Source organism: Chiloscyllium plagiosum, unplaced genomic scaffold (assembly GCF_037043375.1).
Source record: "Chiloscyllium plagiosum isolate Xiang-an unplaced genomic scaffold, Cpla_swu_hap1 HiC_scaffold_3, whole genome shotgun sequence".
Taxonomy (NCBI): Eukaryota; Metazoa; Chordata; class Chondrichthyes; order Orectolobiformes; family Hemiscylliidae; genus Chiloscyllium; species Chiloscyllium plagiosum.
The window spans coordinates 129,567,422-129,587,897 of NW_028270141.1; the positions used below are offsets into that span (position 1 = coordinate 129,567,422).

Below are 20,476 nucleotides of genomic sequence, written 5' to 3' on the forward strand. Positions count from 1 at the left end.
GAGGGCGTAGACGGGGGTGGTGTTGGACGGGGTTGGGGCAGGGGGGTGTTGGACAGGGGTTGTGGGCGGGAGGGGGGTGGTGTTGGACGGGGTTGGGGGTGGGAGGGCAGTGTTGGACTGAGTTGGGGTGGTGAGGGGGTGGTGTTGGACTGAGTTGGGGTGGTGAGGGGGTGGTGTTGGACTGAGTTGGGGTCAGGAGGAGGCGGTGTTGGCCTGAGTTGGGGAGGAAGGGGGCGGTGTTGGCCTGAGTTGGGGCGGGAGGGGGCGGTGTTGGTCTGATTTGGGGGCGGCAGGGGGCAGTGTTGGTCTGAGTTGGGGGTGGGAAGGGGTCGGTGTTGGACTGATTTGGGGAGGGGAGGGGGTCGGTGTTGGTCTGAGTTGGGGCGGGAGGGGGCGGTGTTGGACTGATTTAGGGACGGGAGGGGTTGGTGTTGGACTGAGTTGGGGAGGGGAGGGTGGTCGGTGTTGGTCTGAGTTGGGGTGGGAGGGAGCGGTGTTGGGTTGAGTTGGGGGCGGGAGGGAGCGGTGTTGGGTTGAGTTGGGGGTGGGAGGGGACAGTGTTGGGCTGAGTTGGATGCAGGAAGGGTGGAGTAGGGCTGAGGTGGGGGCAGGAGGGGGCGTATTGGTCTGAGTTGTGGGAGGGGGCAGTGTTGGACTGAGTTGGGGAGGGAGGGGCGGTGTTGGGCTGAATTGGGGTCGGGAGGGGTCGGTGTTGGGCTGAATTGGGGTCGGGAGGGGTCGGTGTTGGACTGAGTTGGGGTCGGGAGGGGTCGGTGTTGGACTGAGTTGGGGCCAGGAGGGGGCGATGCTGGGCTGATTTGGGGGCGGGAGGTGGCGGTGTTGGACTGAGTTGGGGTCGGGAGGGGTCGGTCTTGGTCTGAGTTGGGGTCGGGAGGGGTCAGTGTTGGGCTGAGTTGGGGCGGGAGGGGGCGGTGTTGGGCTGATTTGGGGGCGGGAGGTGGCGGTGTTGAACTGAGTTGGGGCAGAAAGGGGCGGCATTGGGCGGAGTTGGGGCGGGAGGGGGCGGAGTTGGGCTGATTTGGGGGTGGTAGGGGGCGGTGTTGGACTGATTTGGGGCAGGAGGCAGCGGTGTTGGACTGAGTTGGGGTCAGGAGGGGGCGGTATTGGTCTGAGTTGTGGGCGGGAGGGGGCGGTGTTGGCCTGATTTGGGGACATTAGGGGCGTAGTTGGGCTTATTTGGAATAGGGGGCAGTGTTGGGCTGAGTTGGGGGTGGGAGGGGTCGGTGTTGGACTGAGTTGGGGGTGGGAGGGGTCGGTGTTGGACTGAGTTGGGGCGAGAGGGGGCGGTTTTGGACTGAGTTGGGGCGGGAGGGGGTGGTGTTGGGCTGAGTTGGGGTGGGAGGCGGTGTTGGACTGAGTTGGGGCCAGGAGGGGGCGGTGTTGGGCTGATTTGGGGGCGGGAGGGGCGGCGTAGGACTGAGTTTGGGGCGGGAGGTGGCGTATTGGTCTGAGTTGTGGGCGGGAGTGGGCAGTGTTTGACTGAGATGGGGCGGGAGCAGTGTAGGACTGAGTTCGGGAGGGAGGGGGCGGTGTTGGGCTGAATTGGGGGCGGTGTAGGACTGAGTTCGGGAGGGAGAGGGCGGTTTTGGTCAGAGTTGGGGCAGGAGTGCGCAGTGTTGGACTGACTTGGGGTCGGGAGGGGGCAATGTTGGACTGAGTTGGGGGAAAGAGGGGGTGGTGTTGGACTGATTTGGGGACGGGAGGGGTCGGTGTTGGTCTGAGTTGGGGTCGGGAGGGGTCGGTGTTGGTCTGAGTTGGAGTGGGAGGGAGCGGTGTTGGACTGAGTTGGGGGTGGGAGGGTCGGTGTTGGACTGAGTTGGGGTGGGAGGGGTCGGCGTTGGACTGAGTTGGGGTGGGAGGGAACGGTGTTGGACTGAGTTGGGGTGGGAGGGAACGGTGTTGGACTGAGTTGGGGACATTAGGGGCGTAGTTGGGCTAAGTTGGGATAGGGGGCAGTGTTGGGCTGAGTTGGGGGTGGGAGGGGGCAGTGTTGGGCTGAGTTGGGGGCAGGAGGGCGCAGTGTTGGACCGAGTTGGGGGCGGGAGGGGGCGGTGTTGGACTGAGTTGGGGGGCGGGAGGGGGTGGTGTTGGACTGAGTTGGCGGGAGGGGACAATATTGGACTGAGTTGGGGGAAGGAGGGGGTGGTGTTGTACTGAGTTGGAGGCGGGAGGGGACAGTGTTGGACTGAGTTGGGGGCGGGAGGGGCCGGTGTTGGGCGGAGTTGGGGTTGGAGGGGGCGGTGTTGGCCTGAGTTGGGGGCATGAAGGGGTGGTGTTGGACTGATTTGGGGACGGGAGGGGGCGGTGTTGGGCTGAGTTGGGGCGGGAGGGGGCGGTGTTGGTCTGAGTTGGGGCGGGAGGGGTGCGGTGTTGGACTGAGTTGGGGACGGGTGGGGGCGGTGTTGGACTGAAGTGGAGGTGGGAGGGGGCTGTGTTGATCTGAGTTGGGCAGGAGGGTGCGGTGTTGGTCTGATTTGGGGGCAGGAGGGGGCGGTGTTGGATTGAGTTGGGTGCAGGAGGGGGGCGGTGGTTGGACTGAGTTGGGGGCGGGAGGGGGCGGTGTTGGACTGAGTTGGGGGCGGGAGGGGGCGGTGTTGGACTGAGTTGGGTGCAGGAGGGGGTCGATGTTGGACTGAGTTGGGGGCGGGAGGGGGCGGTGTTGGATTGAGTTGGGTGCAGGAGGGGGTCGGTGTTGGACTGAGTTGGGTGCGGGAGGGGGCGGTGTTGGACTGAGTTGGGGCTGGGAGGGGGCGATGTTGGACTGAGTTGGGGGAAGGAGGGGGTGGTGTTGGTCTGAGTTGGGGGAAGGAGGGGGTGGTGTTGGTCTGAGTTGTGGGCGGGTGGGGGAGGTGTTGGACTGAGTTGGGGGCGGGAGGGGGCGGTGTTGGACTGAGTTGGGTGCAGGAGGGGGTCGATGTTGGACTGAGTTGGGGGCGGGAGGGGGCGGTGTTGGACTGAGTTGGGGGCGGGAGGGGGCGGTGTTGGACTGAGTTGGGTGCAGGAGGGGGTCGGTGTTGGACTGAGTTGGGTGCGGGAGGGGGCGGTGTTGGATTGAGTTGGGTGCGGGAGGGGGCTGTGTTGGACTGAGTTGGGGGAAGGTGGGGTGGTGTTGGTCTGAGTTGGGGACGGGAGGGGACGGTGTTGGACTGAGTTGGGGGCGGGAGGGGGCAGTGTTGGGCTAAGTTGGGGCGGGGGCAGTGTTGGTCTGATTTGGGGGCCGGATGGGGCAGAGTTGGACTGAGTTGGGGTCGGGAGGGGGCGGTGTTGGACTGAGTTGGGTGCAGGAGGGGTTCGGTGTTGGACTGAGTTGGGTGCAGGAGGGGGCGGTGTTGGATTGAGTTGGGTGCAGGAGGGGGTCGGTGTTGGACTGAGTTGGGTGCGGGAGGGGGCGGTGTTGGATTGAGTTGGGTGCAGGAGGGGGTCGGTGTTGGACTGAGTTGGGTGCAGGAGGGGGTCGGTGTTGGACTGAGTTGGGTGCGGGAGGGGGCGGTGTTGGACTGAGTTGGGGCCGGGAGGGGGCGATGTTGGACTGAGTTGAGGGAAGGAGGGGGTGGTGTTGGTCTGAGTTGGGGACGGGAGGGGACGGTGTTGGACTGAGTTGGGGGCGGTGTTGAAATGAGTTGGGGACGGGAGGGGGCGGTGTTGGGCTGCTTTTGGGGGTGGGAGGGGGCGGTGTTGGTCTGAGTTGGGGGAAGGAGGGGGTGGTGTTGGTCTGAGTTGTGGGCGGGTGGGGGAGGTGTTGGACTGAGTTGGGGGAGGGAGGGGGCGGTGTTGGACTAAGTTGGGGCGGGGGCAGTGTTGGTCTGATTTGGGGGCCGGATGGGGCAGAGTTGGACTGAGTTGGGGTCGGGAGGGGTCGGTGTTGGACTGAGTTGGGTGCGGGAGGGGGCGGTGTTGGATTGAGTTGGGTGCAGGAGGGGTGCGGTGTTGGACTGAGTTGGGGACGGGTGGGGGCGGTGTTGGACTGAAGTGGAGGTGGGAGGGGGCTGTGTTGATCTGAGTTGGGCAGGAGGGTGCGGTGTTGGTCTGATTTGGGGGCAGGAGGGGGCGATGTTGGATTGAGTTGGGTGCAGGAGGGGGGCGGTGGTTGGACTGAGTTGGGGGCGGGAGGGGGCGGTGTTGGACTGAGTTGGGGGTGGGTGGGGGAGGTGTTGGACTGAGTGGTGGCAGGGGGCGGTGTTGGACTGAGTTGGGTGCGGGCGGGGGCTGTGTTGGACTGAGTTGGGGGAAGATGGGGTGGTGTTGGTCTGAGTTGGGGACGGGAGGGGACGGTGTTGGACTGAGTTGGGGGCGGGAGGGGGCAGTGTTGGGCTAAGTTGGGGCGGGGGCAGTGTTGGTCTGATTTGGGGGCCGGATGGGGCAGAGTTGGACTGAGTTGGGGTCGGGAGGGGGCGGTGTTGGACTGAGTTGGGTGCAGGAGGGGTTCGGTGTTGGACTGAGTTGGGTGCAGGAGGGGTTCGGTGTTGGACTGAGTTGGGTGCAGGAGGGGGTCGGTGTTGGATTGAGTTGGGTGCAGGAGGGGTTCGGTGTTGGACTGAGTTGGGTGCAGGAGGGGGTCGGTGTTGGACTGAGTTGGGTGCGGGAGGGGGCGGTGTTGGATTGAGTTGGGTGCAGGAGGGTGCGGTGTTGGACTGAGTTGGGTGCGGGAGGGGGCGGTGTTGGACTGAGTTGGGGCCGGGAGGGGGCAATGTTGGACTGAGTTGGGGGAAGGAGGGGGTGGTGTTGGTCTGAGTTGGGGACGGGAGGGGACGGTGTTGGACTGAGTTGGGGGCGGTGTTGAAATGAGTTGGGGACGGGAGGGGGCGGTGTTGGGCTGCTTTTGGGGGCGGGAGGGGGCGGTGTTGGTCTGAGTTGGGGGAAGGAGGGGGTGGTGTTGGTCTGAGTTGTGGGCGGGTGGGGGAGGTGTTGGACTGAGTTGGGTGCGGGAGGGGGCGGTGTTGGATTGAGTTGGGTGCAGGAGGGGGTCGGTGTTGGACTGAGTTGGGTGCGGGAGGGGGCGGTGTTGGACTGAGTTGGGGCTGGGAGGGGGCGATGTTGGACTGAGTTGGGGGAAGGAGGGGGTGGTGTTGGTCTGAGTTGGGGATGGGAGGGGACGGTGTTGGACTGAGTTGGGGGCGGGAGGGGGCGGTGTTGGATTGAGTTGGGTGCAGGAGGGGGTCGGTGTTGGACTGAGTTGGGTGCAGGAGGGGGTCGGTGTTGGACTGAGTTGGGGGCAGGAGGGGCCGGTGTTGGTCTGAGTTGGGGCAGGAGGGTGCGGTGTTGGTCTGAGTTGTGGGCGGGTGGGGGAGGTGTTGGACTGAGTGGTGGCAGGGGGCGGTGTTGGACTGAGTTGGGTGCGGGAGGGGGTCGGTGTTGGACTGAGTTGGGGGAAGGAGGGGGTGGTGTTGGTCTGAGTTGGGGACGGGAGAGGACGGTGTTGGACTGAGTTGGGACAGGAGGGTGCGGTGTTGGTCTGAGTTGTGGGCGGGTGGGGGAGGTGTTGGACTGAGTGGTGGCAGGGGGCGGTGTTGGACTGAGTTGGGTGCGGGAGGGGGCGATGTTGGACTGAGTTGGGGGAAGGAGGGGGTGGTGTTGGTCTGAGTTGGGGACGGGAGGGGACGGTGTTGGACTGAGTTGGGACAGGAGGGTGCGGTGTTGGTCTGAGTTGTGGGCGGGTGGGGGAGGTGTTGGACTGAGTAGTGGCGGGTGGCGGTGTTGGACTGAGTTGTGAGCGGGAGGGGGCTGTGTTGGACTGAGTTCGGGCAGGAGGGGGCGGTGTTGGACTGAGTTGGGGCTGGGAGGGGGCGATGTTGGACTGAGTTGGGGGAAGGAGGGGGTGCTGTTGGTCTGAGTTGGGGGTGGTGTTGGTCTTAGTTAGGGCCGGGAGGGGACGGTGTTGGACTGAGTTGGGGGCGTTGTTGGTCTGAGTTGGGGGAAGGGGCGGTGTTGGACTGAATTGGGGCGGGAGGGGGCGGTGTTGGACTGATTTGGGGTGGGAGGGGGCGGTGTTGGACTGAATTGGGGCGGGAGGGGGCGGTGTTGGACTGAATTGGGGCGGGAGGGGGCGGTGTTGGACTGATTTGGGGTGGGAGGGGGCGGTGTTGGACTGAGTTGGGGCCAGGAGGGGGCGGTGTTGGACTGAGTTGGGGTGGGAGGTGCGGTGTTGGACTGAGTTGGGGCCAGGAGGGGGCGGTGTTGGACTGAGTTGGGGCCAGGAGGGGGCGGTGTTGGACTGAGTTGGGGCCAGGAGGGGGCGGTGTTGGACTGAGTTGGGGCCAGGAGGGGGCGGTGTTGGACTGAGTTGGGGCGGGAGGGGGCAGTGTTGGACTGAGTTGGGGCAGAAGGGCACGGTGTTGGACTGAGTTGGGGAGGGAGGGGGCAGTGTTGGACTGAGTTGGGGCCAGGAGGGGGCGGTGTTGGACTGAGTTGGGGCAGAAGGGCACGGTGTTGGACTGAGTTGGGGAGGGAGGGGTCGGTGTTGGTCTGATTTGGGGACGGCAGGGCACGGTGTTGGGCTGAGTTGGGGACGGGAGGGGGCGGTGTTGGACTGAGTTGGGGCCAGGAGGGGGCGGTGTTGGACTGAGTTGGGGCGGGAGGGGGCGGTGTTGGACTGAGTTGTGGTCGGTGGGGGTGGTGTTGGACTGAGTTAGGGTGGGAGGGGGCGGTGTTGGTCTGATTTGGGGCAGTGGGCGGTGTTGGTCTGAGTTGGGGCAGTGAGGCGGTGTTGGTCTGAGTTAGGGCGGTAGGGCGGTGTTGGACGGGGTTGGGGTGGTAGGCGGGGTGGCAGTATTGGATGGGGTTAGAGGCTGGAGGGTGCGGTGTTGGACAGGGTTGGGGGCAGGTGGGGGGCAGTGTTGGTCGGGTTTGGGGCGGGAGGGGGCGGTATTGGACTGAGTTGGGGGTGGGCGGTGGGGTGGTGTTGGGCTGAGTTGTGGGCAGGAGGGGGCAATGTCGGACTGAGTTGGGGAGCGGGTGGTGGGGTGGTGTTGGGCTGAGTTGGGGCAGTGGGCCTGTTTTGGCTAGGGTTAGAGCATGGAGGGGTCAGAGTTGGAGGAGTTTTGGGTTGATGGCGGTGTTGGTTGGGGTTGGGGAGTGTGTGGTGTGGTGGTGTTGGACTGGATTGGGGAGCGGGTGGGAGGGCGGTGTTGGATGAGGTTGTGGGGCGGTGTTGGATGGGGTTGGGGAGCGGGTGGTGTGGCGGTGTTGGACTGGATTGGGGAGCGGGTGGGAGGGCGGTGTTGGATGAGGTTGTGGGGCGATTCAGTCAATCGATTAACTGAATAATCGATTATCCGAATGAAATAGTGCCAGCCCATCTCTTTCAGACAATTGAGGTTCCTCTGTATCTGTGCCTCTGACTAGAGACTCCCCATTCACAATTGAGTGCTTGGAACTCAATGTATCCCTCGTTAAATTAGAGCCAGTCTTGATACCAGAAACTTAGCTGTACGTGCTACATTCCCCTGAAAGTCCATCACACCCTACATTTTCCAAAACAGCATGTTTGTTTGAAATGGGGATCGCTGCACTGTCTGCCTACCTCTCCTACTTTTCCTGGAGTTAACCCATCAACCTGACTGTATCTGCAGCTTTTCTTCCTTGGATGGGGTTGGGGAGCGGGTGGTGTGGCGGTGTTGGACGGGGTTGGGGGCGGGTGGTGGGACAGTGTTTGATGAGGTTGGGGAGCGGGTGATGTGGCGGTGTTGGACGGGTTTGGGGGCGGGTGGTGGGACAGTGTTGGATGAGGTTGGGGAGCGGGTGGTGGGATGGTGTTGGACGGGGTTGGGGGCGGTCTTGGACGGGGTTGGGGGCGGTGTTGGATGGGGTTGGGGAGCGGGTAGTATGGCGGTGTTGAATGGGGTTGGGGGCGGGTGGTGGGGCGGTGTTGGATGAGGTTGGAGAGCAGGTGGTGGGGGGTGTTGGACGGCGTTGGGGGCGGTGTTGGATGGGTTTGGGGGGGCGGGTGGTGGGGCGGTGTTGGACAGGGTTGGGGAGCGGGTGGTGGGGTGGTGTTGGACAGGGTTGGGGAGCGGGTGGTGGGGTGGTGTTGGACGGGATTGGGGAGCGGGTGGTGGGGTGGTGTTGGACGGGGTTGGGGAGCGGGTGGTGGGGTGGTGTTGGATGGGGTTGGGGGACGGGCAGGGTGGCAGTGTTGGAAAGTGTTTGGGGTCGTGGGCAGGGGACGGTGTTGGGTGTGTTGGGGGCTGGAGGGGGTTGTTGGGTTGGAGGGGGCAAGACCTCGCATGCGTTGTGATGCTGCCTCCTCTCCTGAACAGGAAGCAGAGTCTACAGAAAACTCCAAGCTCCAGAGAAAAGGCATTGAATCGATTAACTGAATAATCGATTATCCGAATGAAATAGTGCCAGCCCATCTCTTTCAGACAATTGAGCATCCTCTGTATCTGTGCCTCTGACTAGAGACTCCCCATTCACAATTGAGTGCTTGGAACCCAATGTATCCCTCATTAAATTAGAGCCAGTCTTGATACCAGAAACTTAGCTGTACGTGCTACATTCCTTTGAAAGTCCATCACACCCTACATTTTCCAAAACAGCATGCTTGTTTGAAATGGGGATAGCTACAGAAGACTCCTGCACTGCCTGCCTACCTCTCCTACTTTTCCTGGAGTTAACCCATCAACCTGACTGTATCTGCAGCTTTTCTTCCTTCCTATAACTGCCATCCGTCACACCCTCTAGCTCTTGTAAATTCTGCATTGCACTAACTGCCACTCCAACCAACCCATGCAATCTGATAGGATTTGCAACCAATAACACTTCCTGCAGACATTATCATCAGTAACATGGAAATTCTCCCTAAACTCCCAAATCCAACAGGAAGAGCATATCACTCTACTAAAGGCCATCATTGCTCCTTCATAATCTACAGACCCAGAAAATAGCACGATCTTCTTGCTCTGAAAAAAGTGCTCCTGTCTTAGTACTTATGGTTTATATATTTAATATTTAATAAAGAGACAGATTTCAATAAAACATATAATAAAGGAAGGGCCCACTCTACAGACTTACAGCAAGGTTAAATGTAAAATCTATTATCTGTTCCTGTGGTGCGAACTCTCCCACACAAGTTCTTCCAAGGTCAGCTGTGAATTTTGTTAATTTTTCCTAGACGCACTCTGATGTCCAGACATACATGAACTCACCCTGCCCACTCACCCGGAACCTCTGACTCTCTGTAAGTGACGTCACAAATGCTCACCGAGTAAAATGCTGGAACAGGGTTCACCTTTATCTACAGAAACAATTGTTCCTGTCACTGCACCTTGGGGTGTTATTGGCTTTTTGGTCAATGGCAAGATCCAGCAGCGACTGATTGTATATCTGATTATATCCAACCGAGTCACAAGTCCACCTGTACACACAGATCAACCGGTTAAGCTAGGGAAAGTACAATGCAGTTGGTTCTATATCAGGTGAGTTTTGTTGCTGAAATATTGTGATTGATGTTTCTTTATGTCACCATAATTTCATTCTGGGTCAGACTGAGATTAACAGGACCATCCAGTTACACTGGGACATTGGTCAATATGAATGGTGTTGTGGAGTGGTTCATATCTCACAATCTGCAGCTCCACCTCCTGAGAACACAGCCAGTCCTCCACATTCACATTACTCCAGTTCACACAGAGCTGGCTCCTGGATTCTGAAATTCTCATCTGCAGCATGGTCCATATTTCAGGAAGCTATCCTTTTGTTAGCGGGTGACCCAAGGTTTCAATGAGATGTCTGATGTTCTATTTTACTGTATTTGCTTTCAATATCTCTTTGTCAGCTCTACCCTCCTCTTAGCCATAAATGACACTGTTTCAATGTTCCTGGCCTACTCATTCCCTGTAGAATATATTTTCCATATATGTGACCAGGCAATGGATGTCAGTGCGATTTATTGATCACAGAGAAGCTCAGAGCTGGGCACAGTCAATATTCTCTAACTCAGCATCAATTATATTCATTAAAAAGCTCAATCCCACAGCACATCCCAACGTAGACAGGGCCCTCCCTTTGGAATGAGCTGTCATCCAGTTTTTTTCATCAATAGGGTATCCACACTGGGCTTAAAGAGTGATTACAGAGACTGTGGTTGGGAAAATGATGGCCTGGTCTTCCAGTCTATTTAAATTATTGTGGGGGGGGGGGAGATTTCTGGGATTTTGGGCCTATGAATACCCAGCCAGCCCATGAAAAATAATTTTCTCCAGGAACTAAGGTACATTGATCAGTCCTCAGACACAGAACCACTAGAAACAATGGTGTAGGAGGTATATTTCCGAGGTTTTGGATAGTCGGGGTGATCCTTTCTTTGAGTAGACCATATACTGGTCGGGGTGGGGGGCCGCAGGATTAAAATGTAGATGGCACAATTACACAAGTGGTTGCATGAGGAACAATCTCTCAGTTTTAGAAAGTACTAAACTCCCTCTATAAACAGGGAGGAGCAGATGATTCTTTCAGGACACTTCTTTTCAATCATTCACCCACAGAATGTTGATGTCACTGGCTAGGCTAGCATTTATTGACTATTCCTAATTGCCCAGAGGGTCAACCACATTGCTATGGGTCTGGAGTCACTTGCAGGCCACACCAGGTAAGGAGAGAAAATTTCCTCGCCGAAAGGACATTAGTCAAATGGATAGGTTTTACTAACAGTCGATTGTGGCTCATCATCATTATTAATTCTTAATTCCAGATTTTCTTATTGAATTCATATTTCACAGTCTGCCATTTATTTTGTTCTCCAATCTTATTAATCCAGTGGTTCACTAGTTCTTTGACAGCAGGTCTTTCGTGACCCCCTTGTCATGGTGACTGAGCTGACCTCTCTCAGAAACCTCCTCAGTCACTTCTCACTGACACCCTCTGTTGGGTGCTGCTGCACTGGGAATACTGAAATGTTGGGAATCATGCACTGAGTAAATCCCCAAAGCCTGTCCAACATCTACACCTACATAATTTGATACTGTCCTATTCCCCCAGTCCAAAGATTCCCCACTTATGTTCAGGACACCACCCACACCCTCCATCTCCTCTATGACTTTTGTTTCCCTGGCCCCCAATGCCTCACCTTCACCATGGACATCCAGTCCCTATACACCTCCATTCGCGATGACCAGGGCCTCCAAGCCCTCCATTTCTTCCTCTCCCGCCGCCCCCACCAGTACCCTTCCAGCGACACTCTTATTCATTTGGCTGAACTGGTCCTCACCTCAATAATTTCTCCTTTGAATCCTCCCACTTCCTCCAGACCAAAGGAGTAGCCATGGGCACCCGCATGTGCCCCAGCTGTGCCTGTCTCTTCATTGGGCATGTGAGACAGTTCATCTCCCGCTGCTACACTGGCACTATTCTCCACCTTTTCCTCTGCTACATTGATGGCTGTATTGGCGACACTTCATGCTCCCACGAGGTTGAACAGTTCATCAATTTCACCAACACATCCAACCCTGACCTCAGTTCATCTGGCCCATCTCTGACACCTCCCTCTCCTTCCTGGACCTCTCCACCTCCATCAACGGTGACCGACCCAACACTGACATCTTCTACAAACCCACCGACTCCCTCAGCTACCTGAACTACACCTCCTCCCACCCTGCTTCCTGTAAAAACGCTTTCCCTTATTCCCAATTCCTCTGTCTCCACTGCATCAGCTCCCAGGAGGAACAGTTCCACCACAGAACACACCATCTTCAAAGACCACAATTTCCCTTCCCACGTGGTTGATGATGCCCTCCAGCACATCACATTCTTCCCGCACCTCTGCCCTCAAACCCCTCCCCTCTAATTGCAACAAGGACAGAATCCCCCAGTCCTCACATTCCACCCCACCAATGTCCGGATACATCTCCACCATTTCCACAACCTACAAACGGACCCCACCACCAGAGATCTATTTCCCTCCCCACCTCTATTTGCCTTCTGGAAAGACCGTTCCCTCCTTGACTCCCTTGTCAGGTCAATGCCCCCCACCATCCCACCCTCCCTACCCGGCACCTTCCCCTGCCACCGCAGGAATTGCAAAACCTGTGCCCACACCTCCCCCCCTCACCTCCATCCAAGACCCCAAAGGGGCCTTTCACATCCATTAATGTTTCACCTACACTTCCACAAATGTCACATACTGTATTCGATGCGATCTCCTCTACACTGGGAAGACAGGACGCCTACTCGCAGGACACTTCAGAGAACATCTCCGGGACACACGCACGGAGCAACCCCATCTCCCTGTGGCCAAAAACTTTCACACCCCCTCCCACTCCACCATGGACATGGAGATGCTGGGCGCCCTCCATCGTCAAACCGCAACCACCTGACATCTGGAGGAAGATTTTGGCACTCCATAACCACACAGGATTAATATAGATTTCACGAGTTTCCTCATTTCCCCCACCCCCACCTAATCCCAGAGCCAACCTTCTAACTTGGCACCACCCTCATGACCTGTCCTACCTATCCATCTTCCTTCCCACCTATCCGCTCCACCCACCTCTCCAACTATTACCATTACCCCCACCTCCATCCACCTATTGCACTCTCAGCTACCTTCCCCCCCCAGCCCATTTCCCCTCCGATTTATCTCTCCAACCCCTTGGCTCACAAGCCTCATTCCTGATGATGGGTTTATGCCGGAAACATCGACTCTCCTGCTCCTCAGATGCTGCCTGACCGGCTGAGCTTTTCCAGTACCACACTCTTGACTCTGATCTCCAGCATCTGCAGCCTTCACTTTCTCCCACCATCTGCAAGGCCCAAATCAGGAATGTGGTGGAATACTCCCCACTTGCTTGGATGAGTGCAGCTCCAACAACACTCAAGAAGCTTGACCCCATCCAGGTCAAAGCTGCCTCCTCGAATTACACCATATCACCACACACCTACTCCCTATAATGCCAATGCTCAGTAGTGTGCCAACTACAAGATGTAATGCAGAATTCACCTTAGACAGCGAGTTCCAAACCCATGACCACTCCCATCTGGAAGAACAATGTGCAAATTCCCTCTGAGCCACTCACCATACCGATTTGGGAACATATTATTGTTCCTCAGTGTGGCTTGGTCAAAATTCCCTCCCGAACAGTGTTGTGGGACTACTACAGTAACTGGCTGCAGTGGTTCAAGAACATAGCCCACCACCACCATCTCAAGGACAACTAGGGATGGGCAATAAACATTGGCCCAGTAACACCAACATCTCATAAGCAAAGAAAAAAAAACTTCATATCTCTCTTACATCATTTGCTCAAAGCCATAAATCTGTGCTCTCATTTCTGTACCATTAATAACCCATGCTGTTATAACCTCATACAGCCTCCAATCAATTGTCCTTCAAACTCCTTTATTCAAAGAAGAACAACTCAAGACTCTCCAACTTCAACCTCTTGCTAAAACCCTCCGTCCTCGAACCATTCCAGTAAGTCTCTCATTACCCTCTGAAGTCCCTTCATAACTTTCCTAAAGTGTGATAATTACAAGTGAACACAAAACTCTAGTCATGTCTTATGAAGATTCAGCTTATCTTCCCTTCATTGTACTCAGTGTCACCATTTATTAACTTCAAGGGCCCAAGTACTTTGCTAACCATTCTTTCGATAAGTGCTGTCTTCTTTCTGCACACACGTTTGGACTGCTATTAAATTTTGCCTGCCACCCTTTAAACTTTCTGCAAATTACTTCACTTCCCCCTTCTCATCTGCCTCGTATCTGCCCATTTTGTTCTCCATTATCAGTGTATCATTGAGCAAACTGAGCAGAGGCTGCTCAAAGGGCTGAATGAACGTCTCCTGTTCCTATTGTCCTGCTAATCCACTTTGGTCCAGAACATTAACATTCTGCATTCTTAATTCTGCTGCAGGACTTTTAACAAGAAATATGAAGGACAGCAATATGAAGAACATGTGATTAAGTTTATGAAGGACATGGAACAGGACAACTAACAATTTGATAAGACATTTTTTTACATCAGTTTGTTTAACAAACATGGGCTAATGGAAATAACTTTCATGATGAAAAAAAATAAACATCAAACAGTGAAATGTGTAAACCTACTATTCCAAATAATGCAAAGTACATGCTGGATTGAACCTGAAGTAGTGTGCCTAACTATGGTCTCCTTATCTAAGGACAGAAATACTTAATGTTGAGATTCGGACTCTGTACAAAAGTCCAGAATGAGAAAGTTCTTGTCAGGAAATAATCTTACTCGTAAGAAGGACAGCACGAAATGTAAGCCAAAAACGAATGATTTTACAATCAGGGTTAAGGTTAATACTAAACCTTCCATTAGTTGATTCTTTCAGTTGTCTCCAACCCATGTTTCTCATTCTCAAACTGAATACTAAATTCTATGATGTCATGATCACTTATAATCCAACATATTTTGTGAAACCTGCATCACTACATAATACCAGACCCAAAATAGCCCGATTCCTCTTTGGATCTACAACATATTGTTCTAGGAAAATGTCCTGAATATACTGTATGAATTCTTCCCTGTAGCTACCTTTAGAAATATGATTTTCCCAGTCTGCATGAAGATAAAATTCACCTCCAATTAATGTACTACTTTTTTTTCCATGCCCTTTTTATCTCCTGATTTATTATGTACCCTTCAATATAGCTACTGTCAGAGACTAAAGACAATTCTTAGTAGTGTCACTTTCCCTTTGTTACTTCTGACCTCCACCCATATGGACTCTACAACTTCCAATTCAAGATCATATGCTACTTATTCCATCCCACACTAAGAAAACAACGCTTCAAGCTTTTCCTTTCTCTCTGTCCTTTTGAAAAGTCGCATATCTCTGAATATTTAGTTTCTAGTTTTGACTTCCTTGTAATCATGTCTCAATAACCGCTTATAAGTTCATATCCATTATTTTGTTCTGAATGCAGCATGCATTTAAATAAAGAACCATTCATTTTGCCTTTCTACCATTTTCCCCCTTTCATCCATTTGTTTTTTTCTCTCACATTTGCACTTTTTATCCTTTCCTGTCTAATTCTGGGTATCATTCCCGAAAAGGCTGCCCTACAATACTACCAGTCTCTTTAGACTTGCGTCTCCGTGTCACTTTGAAGGGCTTTTGTTAGAAGTTCCCTTTGTATCTGTAGGTGAGACATCTGCAGGTCTCTCTCTCTCTCACACACACAGAGAACAACATAATTCACAAATGCATTCATACAAAAACGCCATTTTTTAAAAAAAATACATTTTGTAATTTTGTCACTGGGGCAGGGCACAGGAAATCAAGCCCTACTATTCCTGAAGTCATTATAAATAAAAAGTGATTTAATCAAACAATCCGAATTCCTCTAATCGATCTGACTGAAGGACACCAGTCAGGTTTCTGAACTTAAAAAAAATACTATTCACCGCAAAGGGACTGTATCTAATGACAGAAGAGAAATATGAAATGCTAACTTATAACTCTATAACTTTAATTTTACCCCTTTAAGAAATTCCCACCCATCTGCAAACATATCAACAGTGAAAAGACTAGGCCACTTGGTCCTTCAAGAATACTCCGCCATTCAATAAGATTGTGGCTGACCTGATTTTAACCTCAACCCTGCATTTCCCCAATAATCTTTCATCTCCTTAGTAATCAAGAATCCATCTGCCTCTGTCTTAAAAAAAATCTAAAGATTCTGCCTTTTGAATAAGGGAATTCCAAAGACTCTCAATCCTCTGGGAGAAAAACATGTTTCCTCACCTCGTTTTCAAATGGACAACCATTTATTTTTAAACTGTGACCCGTACACAGAAAGAGACATGATACAAATATTACTGGTGATGAAAGAGCGGAGATGAAGACAGTGGAGCACAGTCCTGGCACCAGTCCAGATTACAGGCATTGCTGAGCTGTTGCTCTTCGGTTCCCTCTGAATTCCATTTTACCCTTAGAGGACAAGGGTTTGTGGACATGTTGATTCTCAATCTTTCATTCACCAGTTAAGGATTCAGTGTCTCTGAAAGTGTTTTCCCTCTTGTCCATTTCAAAAGGGAGAGAGAGAGAGGGAGATAGAGAGTAGCCAACTGCTTGGGAAGGTGGGATTGGTTGGGGGGTGGGGTGCCTGGCGGGGAGGGGGTGGAGGCGGAGAGGTGGCAGGTGCAGGGGAGGGACTTCAGTGCTTTCTTTCTCACAGGTTGGATCTTCCTGCTGGATGGCCCAAATAAGAAACTTGGATTCCCTTGTCCAGGAACCAATGAGAAAGTGGCCATTGTGCTGAGCACTCTGAAATATACACAGCTGGTCCTGGTTCAAACACAAGCAAAACTTCCCTGAACACACACACACACACAGAGTGGAGGTGTCTAACATCCTCCCCAAGCCCCACCACTGCTCAAATCAGGCAACATAACTGATACAGCTCACAGTGCATAGCGGTAACCTTTTCTTGAATCTGTAACATCTTCTTCCACAGTGCCTTAGTAAAAAGCAGCAAAACTTCCCAACTTTAAGTCCACAATCCAAAAATATGAAAGCGGCCTTTACACAAGTTGAATGTATTCACACAGGAGTCATGACAATGCACAAATCCTGATGTGCTCTGTATCGTACACTTGTCATTGAAAGTGAGCGTGGGGAGAGGGGGTTGCAGAAAGCGTTCAGGAAAGCAAATGGTGTACCAGCCAGCTTTGCAAGAGGGTTAGAGCAAAGGAAAGTCTTACAGTTGCCATATATTGCTATGGTGGCACCACACCTGGAGTACCTTGTAGTGTTTTTGGTTTCTTTATCTCTGAAAAGATGCGCTTACCATAGAGGGGCGTGCAGCTAAGGTTCACCAAACTGCTTCCTGGGATGGCAGGTCTGAGGAGGGATTGGATTGACCGTGGCCTGAATTTACAAGAATGAAAGCAGATCTGATTGAAAAGGGTCGGTCCTCCCAGATGCAAGGATGATGTTTCCCTTGGCCTGAGATTGCGCGGGGACGGAATTGGGGCTGTGGGGAGGGGAGAGGTGGTGATCCAGTCCACAGAGTCTCGGTAGACCATTTCAAACTGAGACAAAGATAAATATCTTTATTCAGAGGATGGTGAACTTGTGGAATTCTCTATGGATGGCTGTGGGGGTAAGGTCACTGAATATATTTAAACGTAATAGATTGATTTCTCAAAGCTAAAGGTGTCAAGGGTTATGTGGATGAGACTGGGAGTATGGTGTTGAGATATAGGGGATCAGCCATGATCATGCTCAATGTTGCATCACCTCAATGGGCTGAATGGCTCACTCTGAATCCTGTTTTCTGTGTCGCTCAATTCCCTCTTTGAGATTTTCTCGTGCCTCCCACATCCCTGAGAATTTTCTCCAAATCCAAATCAATCAAAATGCTCCAATAGCAACTCAACCCTGACTCTGTTCAGTCCTGCTTGTACAGGTGTCATCTCTCTCACAGCCTGTGCCCATGTCCCAGGAACCTAAAACTGTCCCTTCTCCACTGTCCTCCCAAACACACAGTCATCTGCCTCATTCTCGTCTGTCTGTACTGACCAGAAGACCATAAGGCATAGGAACAGAAATTAGGCCATTCAGCCCATCAAGTCTGCTCCGCCATTCAATCGTGGCTGGTAAGTTTCTCAACCCCATTCTCCCTGTAACCCTTGATCCCCTTGCCAATCAATAACCTATCTGTCTCCATCTTACATATACTCAACGACCTGGCCTCCACAGCCTTCTGTGGCAGTGAGTTCCATAGATTCACCACTCTCTGGCTGAAGAAGTTTCTCCTTATCTTCATTCTCAAGTGAGTGTGGAACTGGGTGTAATCTGAAGTTTGCTACTTTCAAGTCCTGCTTGCCAATATTCTACCCAGATTCCTAAATTCTGACTGCAGTACGATATTCCCGCTTCTGACTCATATCCCTGATACCAACATGGATCAGAACTCCGGCTGATCACCCTTCTTCAGCAGATTTCTCTGGCCAGCTCTGTAACATCCTTTACCAGGTCCTGGAGAGGCAATGTTCCAACGTGGAGTCACATCTACAGCTCCTGATATGCCTGTCCGCTCCCCTAAACAATGAATCCCCGACCATATTACTCTTCTGTTTTTCCCTTTCCTCCCACAGTGCCACAGGCTTGGCCCTTGTTACACTTCGCTGAGGAACTGTGCCTTGCCTAGTATCCAGAACAGAAAGCAGTTAGTGAGCAAAATTGTCTCAGAGTATTCCTGCACTGCCTACCGATTTCTCTTGGACTGGTGGGCAGTCATGCAATACCTACCTACCAACTGCATGGCTCTATCCTACTGCATGACAAAAGAGACCTTGGGGTGTAGGTTCACAGTTCCTTGAATGTGCAGTCGCAGGTAGACAGGATAGTGAAGAAGGTGTTTGGTATGCTTGCCTTCATTGATCAGCGCACTGAGTACAGGAGTTAGGAAGTCATATTGCAGCTGTAGAGGACATTGGTTCGGCCATTTTTGGAATACTGCATTCAATTCTGGTCTCCTTGCTATCAGAAAGATGTTGTGAAGCTTGAAAGGATTCAGAAGAGTCTTACAAAGATATTGCCAGGGTTGGAGGGTTTGAGCTGCAAGGAGAGGCTGATTAGGCTATTTTTCCGAGAGAATTGCAGGCTGAGGGTTGACATTATGGAAGTTTATAAAATCATGAGAGGCATGAATAAGGTGAATAGTCAAAGCCTTTTCCCTGGGGCAGGGGAGTCCAAAACTAGAGGGCATAGGTTTAGGGTGAGAGGAGAAAGATTTAAAAGGGACCTAAGGGGCAACATTTTCATGCAGAGGGTGGTGCGTGTATGGAATGAGCTGCCAGAGGAAGTGGTGGAGGCTGGTACAATTACAGCATTTAAAAGGCATCTGGATGGGTATATGGATAGGAAGGGTTTAGAGGGATATGGGCCAGGTGCTGGCAAATAGGACTGGATTAATTTAGGACACCTGGTCAGCATGGACAACTAGGACTGAAGGGTCTGTTTCTGTGCTGTACATCTCTCTGATTCCCTCCAGAAATGTACTGTACCTTACAAATAACCTCAGTGACAGCAACTGCTGTTTGAGTTCCGCAAGGCAGAGCTTCCGTTTCTGCAGCTGGTGACATTTCTGCAGATGTGTTCACCCGAGGTCATGTGAAGTTTTGACATCTCCTCACTTGCCCCTGGACAGACGTTCCACATGTCTGCCACACCTCAAACTGACTTTCAGATAAGCTTTATTAAACTGGACGTTGAACAGTAGAAAGTTGAGATACTTATCCTTTTGCATCATTTAGCCCTTTGTCCTGTACCTATACATTAGACACTTAATGGTGAGAGACAGGACCAATTCCTAAAGGGTGAGAAACTTAAACTATAAAGTTAAAAGGGCAGTTCCTTCCCTTTACTCCCCCAACTAACCATTCAAGTTGCATGCCACGCTAAGTCACATTGAGATGCTATATTTCGACAGAGTATTGAGTACAGGAGTTGGGAGAACATGTTGCGGCTGTACAGGACATTGGTTAGGCTACTTTTGGAATATTGCATGCAATTCTGGTCTCCTTCCTATTGGAAGGATGTTGTGAAACTTGAAAGGGTTCAGAAGACATTTTCGAGGAGAAAGTGAGGACTGCAGATGCTGGAGATCAGAGCTGAAAATGTGTTGCTGGAAAAGCGCAGCAGGTCAGGCAGCATCCAAGGAGCAGGAGAATCGACATTTCGGGCTCATGCCCGAAACGTCGATTCTCCTGCTCCTTGGATGCTGCCTGACCTGCTGCGCTTTTCCAGCAACACATTTTCAGTTCAGAAGAGATTTGCCAGGGTTGGAGGGTTTGAGCTATAGGGAGAGGTTGAATAGGCTGGGGTTGTTTTCCATGGAGCTGAAAATGTGTTGCTGGAAAAGCGCAGCAGGTCAGGCAGCATCCAGGGAACAGGAGAATCGACGTTTCGGGCATAAGCCCTTCTTATGCCCGAAACGTCGATTCTCCTGTTCCCTGGATGCTGCCTGACCTGCTGCGCTTTTCCAGCAACACATTTTCAGCTCTGATCTCCAGCATCTGCAGACCTCACTTTCTCCTTGTTTTCCATGGAGACTTGGAGGCTGAGGGGTGACCTTATAGAGGTTTATAAAATCATGAGGGGCATGGATAGGATAAATAGACAAAGTCTTTTCCCTGGGGTGGGGGAGTCCAGAGCTAGAGGGCTTAGGTTTAGGGTGAGAGGGGAAAGCTATAAAAGAGACTTAAGGGACAACTTTTTCACGCAGAGGGTGGTGCATGTGTGGAATGAGCTGGCAGAGGAAGTGGTGGAGGCTAGTACAATTGCAACATTTAAGAGGCATCTGGATGGGTATATGAATAGGAAGGATTTGGAGGGATATGGGCCAAGTACTGGGAGGTGGGATAGATTGAGTTGGGATATCTGGTCGGCATGGACGAGTTGGACCGAAGGGTCTGCTTCCGTGCTGTACATCTCTATGACTCTATGACTCTATGTTGGAACTGAATCCCCATTACAAATAAAAC

General features: G+C 52.7%; 1 pseudogene; it reads left to right on the forward strand.

Moving 5' to 3' along the window:
* Positions 1-16,560, forward strand: part of LOC148151347 (heme-binding protein 2-like) — a 32,182-nt pseudogene extending 15,622 nt beyond the window's left edge.
* Positions 16,561-20,476: the final 3,916 nt, after the last annotated feature.